Source organism: Dioscorea cayenensis, chromosome 14, assembly GCF_009730915.1.
Source record: "Dioscorea cayenensis subsp. rotundata cultivar TDr96_F1 chromosome 14, TDr96_F1_v2_PseudoChromosome.rev07_lg8_w22 25.fasta, whole genome shotgun sequence".
Lineage (NCBI taxonomy): Eukaryota > Viridiplantae > Streptophyta > Magnoliopsida > Dioscoreales > Dioscoreaceae > Dioscorea > Dioscorea cayenensis.
Window position 1 is genome coordinate 2,911,065 of NC_052484.1, and position 5,319 is coordinate 2,916,383.

At 29.8% G+C, this 5,319-nt stretch overlaps 1 long non-coding RNA gene across 1 annotated transcript; it reads right to left on the minus strand.

The window, feature by feature from the left end:
- On the minus strand, nt 1-694 carry LOC120275088. The gene is made up of 3 exons (XR_005541063.1): nt 346-694; nt 144-213; nt 1-66 (listed from the first exon to the last, which is right to left on the minus strand). It is a non-coding gene; the product is annotated as an uncharacterized LOC120275088 (long non-coding RNA).
- Nucleotides 695-5,319: the final 4,625 nt, after the last annotated feature.

The window sequence follows — 5,319 nt, forward strand, 5'->3', positions numbered from 1 at the left end:
ATGAAAAGGAACAAACCTAGCTCTTCTATTATGAAACCAAACTTTCACTTGCCTTCTTAAGCTCAACTGTTAAAAAAAACACAAATTTTCACAAATCACTAACTCCTAGAATTTCTTAAATGAAAAAAGGGAATCATCACTACATTTGAAGGTGAGCTCCTCGGGGTTGACTGAGATCATTTGTTCGCTAGCGCTCATTGTTGCTCTAAAACCCTACATCAAACACCTCGATTGGTGAGAGTTGAGCAATTTATTCTGTTAAAAAAAATCACAAATATTCACAAATCACTAACTCCTAGAACTTATGCAATGAAAAAAAAAACAAACAAAGGGAAGGATCATCACCTTGAAATTGCAATAAGAGGGCTTCTCAAGCTAAACTATTAAAAAAAAACACTCACACAAATTTTCACAAACCACTAACTCCTAAAACTTCTGAAATGAAAAAAAAAAGGGAAGAATGAGATTGCAAACCCTATCCATCTGTAGTGTCATCCCTAGCGAATAGAATAACGATCCAAGAGGATTTCTGATCTAAGGAAGGAGAGAGAGAGAGAGAGAGAGAGAGAGAGAGAGAGAGAGAGAGAGAGGAGGGGAGAAGAAGAAGGTAAGGCGGTGGATGGGGTTAGGGTTTCGGCGATAGAGGGTGAGATCCAGTTATTTTGATTGTGAGATCCGGGCGTTGGTGGCTAGGTTTGGAAAAAAAGTAAAGGGAGAGAGAGTGAGAGCTCCAACTGTTGATTATGGTGGCTAAGGTTCACAAAACAAAGGGAGAGAGTCAAAAATCCAATTGGTGGCTAGGATGAACCAATTGGAGATAGCCAAATGTCCATCAAAGAGGAGTTTGAGAATGAGAGATATTTGGGAGATAGAATTAAGATGTAGCATATATGTATATATTATTAAGGGGGGCACTTGCAACTTTTCTATTGGGTTTTGCTTTGACTTTCTTTGTTGTGGGCTCCACATATTCCTAAATATTATTGCCTTATTATATAGGTATATGTGTAATCATACATTATATTGTTATATTAAGTGATAACCATCCAAGCATCTCTCCCACCTCAAGTAAGCATAGATGTACAAAATCCACATTAAGCACTGTTCCTCAAGAGACAGCTGTTAGGACCCTGGCTTGCTTCCGATCAAAACTTTGAACATGTCTAGGTTCAAAGGTCTTTAGGAGGTTTCATTGTTTCTTGATTAACGGATTGGAGTTAGCTCCTTGATCAGAGCTCCAACATGTTTAGGTTCTCCAAGGCAAAGTATCTTGCCGTGGTTCATTTGAACCGATTTTATCTTTTTTATCTTTTTTTTTTGCTTAATGTGGAAAAATTACTTCATAGGAGGTACAAGATTAGGGAGAAGATGAGATCAAGAAAGCTATTATTTTTCTTCATTTATTTTCCCTTGAATTTTGATTCAAAGTTTGATGTTTGTTTGTTTTGGTTTTGTTCACAAGGGTAATGAGATTAGAGAGAAGAAGAGCTCCAGAAAAGTACTACTTTCTTTCAATTTTTTTGGTTTATTTGTTTTATTTTTTTCATTAAATTTTGATTCAACATTTGATTTTGTTTGTTTTATTTTATTTATTTTTTTTTTTTTGACTGGCATTAGTTTGGAGAGAATAGCTCAAGTACCAATTTTCTCATTTAAATATCCTTACTTGAATTTTGATTCAAGATTTGAGTTTGTTGGTCTTTAGTTTTTGCTTTTAGATGCAGAGGAGAATAAGATTGAAAGATATGCGTGGAGAGGGATTCATAATTATTTCTTGTTTGATTAGAAATTAATTTTGTAGGATTTTTTGTTTAAATTATTGTCAATATAAAATGCAATTTTTGGTTTTTTTAATTCAATATTTTGTCAATTATTACAATGTTTCAATTCTCTCCTCTAATACAAGTTTAAAACTTTCACAATTTACAATAAAAATTTCTTCCACATCTATTGTTTTTGTTGCTTAACTAAATAACAAAATCACAACTATATAAAAATTAAAAATTTATCTTATTGATCTTCCAATGAAGCTCATTTGCTTCCAAACATAAACAAAAAATATAATAATATTATAAAACTTCATTCATGGATGTTCCTCCAACAACTCAACAACACACACAATGAAATCAAATCAAGAAAAATAAAGCATAAAAATAAAGAAAAAACAAAAATGGTTTTGTCTGATATCTCTTTTAATATTTCTTTTAATTGTTCAATTTGACATTTTCTAATTGTAGGTTACTTTCTTATCATAATAAGTAATGTATAAATATTAATATAAGGGCAACTTTAATCATTATACTATCCTAGAGTTTGATGTGTATGCCACCTCATTAACGGGTAAGTATCACTGGTGGGCACAAATGTTTCGTAAGTATAACGCTGTGGCCACATACGTTTTTTTTGTAACGATGTAGCCACGAAACTTGTCTCCGGTCACACTCATGGCCACATACGTTTCCGGCGAAGGTGCTGAGGTGGCCAATTATAGAGCCATCCACGTCGGACGCCACCTCAGCACCTTCGTCGGAAACAGCCCCCAAATATGAAATTGTGGCCATGAGTGTGACCGGAGACAAGTTTCGTTGCCACATCATTACAAAAAAAACGTATGTGGCCACAGCGTTATACTTACAAAACATTTGTGGCCACCAGTGATACTTACCCCTCATTAACCCATTAAACTATCTCTCATAATAATTATACTATAATATGGGACACATTCTCATTTTTAACATCTTTTTAACTATTTACGTTATATCTTTTATTAAAACATATTTATTTAATGAAATCTTAAATATTATTAATAAAATAATTAAATAATATTTTTAAAAAATTGTATTTCAAAATAAATATTTAAAATAATAAAAAATATATGAATAATAATAAATTATTATATTATTTTTGATCGGCATGAAAACTTTTATCAAAATTTTCGGGGTCCCTTGAAGGAATATGAAAGCCACTTGTTTCTATGTTGGCTTGTTGGCTTGTTGACTTGTTATGCTTGGATTGAAAAAACCGGGTCCCGAAACATAGGATACCATATGGGAAACTTAATTTATTTTGGACATTTGGATAAAAGGGGGGGAATTTTTGTGAGTTAGGATAATTTTGTGGATTTTGAGAATATTGAAAATTTTGCATATTTGGTGGAAGAAAGAATGTGGAAAATTTGAAAATTATTTGAAAAGCGTGAGAAGATGCAGGAGTATTTTTGTCCATAATAAAGTAGAAAATTCAAAGATGAGGAAGTGAAGAAGATTGTAGGTTTTGTTGAGAATATGAGTGTATATATAGAGATAAAAAGTTTTAAAATTAAAAAAAAATCTAGCCGTTGCATGTTGCAACAGTCACATTTGAATTTTTTTATAAAAAAATCTTTATTTAAAAAGTGGGTCTTAATACATTTGAATTTAAAAAAAAAAAAAATTAAATGGTGCAAGACCCACCAATTAAATAGAGTGGCCACCAACCTTCTCTAATGGGAGAGAGTTGGGTTGTTCAACGAGCCCTCAACTCTCTCCCATTAGAGATGCTTTAAGTTATCTATTATAGGTATCTACAAAATATAGTAACACATTATAGATATTTAATGAATTTATAATCTATTACATGATTTATGATTTGCATGGATGTAAGTGGATAAAAGATATTTATTTGTCTCACTTGGAACAAGTGTTTATGTAAATAATATTTTTTATTTTTTCCCATGGTGAAAAAGTCAATGGTGAAAAAAATCATTATAAATAATTAATGCTCATAAAGTTGCATTGTTTATCAAACTTTCCATCAACACCATAATGTTATAATATAGTTTGTTCTCTTTATTTAGAATCAAAATTTAAATGCAAAACTCACTTAAAACATATACAATAATTAAATTACAAATTATATTTTTTATATAAAAATTTAAAACATCACATATATAGAAGTGATGATTTTTTTTTTAAAAAAAAACACTTATTTATTCTCTTAGACCCTTATCAAACCCAATATGTAAATCTCAAACCATATTACAAATTCATTCAAGAAATTCTAAGTAATTCTCAATATATTTATGTTTTTAGCTTCATGTGTATATCTTAATATTTAAATGTAATAAAAAGCATAAGGGTAAAGGAGGTTCCTTGGTGGTCTAGAGCCTAACACATGCCAAGCAATCCCCTACTCCTCCCTAACACAATTAACATTTATATATATGTATATTCTCAAGGACTAAAACATAAATATAAATAGGGATTCACTGAAATAAGAAGTAAGTTTAGTTTTTTTAAAAAAGAAATTTTGCGTTAGCAATGAGTTAATTAATTCTAAAAAATATTTTTTAATTTAGAATATTTTTCTTACATAAAGAATATTTGTTATTATGTATGAATCTTACTATATTATATGCTTCCAGCATATATCATATTTAATCCCTCCTCTTTATGTAAAAACTTTATATATGTGTATATTTTAAGATACTAATCTTGCTATATAATATTGTTATTAAACTCTATCAAAATTTAGTGACTCTAATTTATGTAAAAAGCATCTATTTATTATGTTTACATAAACCTGCAACATGTGAAGACAACACAACAACACAGTTTCAAAAGCAAAATTAACATAATAAAGTAAAGTTACCTTAATCATATTGTTGCATGTGTGAGAATATTTTTTCATTGCTTGGCTTGTGAAACATTGAGAAAAACCAGGATTCTGTACTCTTTCGAATATTATTGGATAATTTAATGATTTACTTTGTTGCAAATAATGCAATATCAAAGGAAAACAAAATAGGCTAAAGGTTACTCGAAGAAGTGAATATGAACTTTCATTATGTTGGATGGATTTAAAAATTCTCTAATTAAGATGAAAATTTGATTAGGAATTAAATCACTATACCGTTCTAGTTACCTTTGAAAAGATGTAAATGTCAGAATTTTATAAAGCGCAGTTATCAACATGAGTATTAAATGCACTTGGAAGAGAATTTGAATTCACCTGAGAAGAAAAATTAAAGTCCAATATATTAAAAATAAATTTATGCAATACCATAATAAATATAAATATTGAATAGCATGGTATGACCACATTTTCTTGTGTGTAAAGTTCAACTTATGTGTCATTTTTGAGTTAGTGAGTTTCTCTTTGTTTCAGCTTTCTGCAAGAAATAACGTTAATTTTTGGCCAAAAATAATTACAAAATTAAGAAAAAATTGATAGAAAATGTAAGTACCATTTTCTTATTTCTAATGATTTTTTTCTTTTCAACTTTTGACTTTTTTTCTCTTTGATGGTGGTCGACCTATGCTCCGCACCTTAAATGAGTAA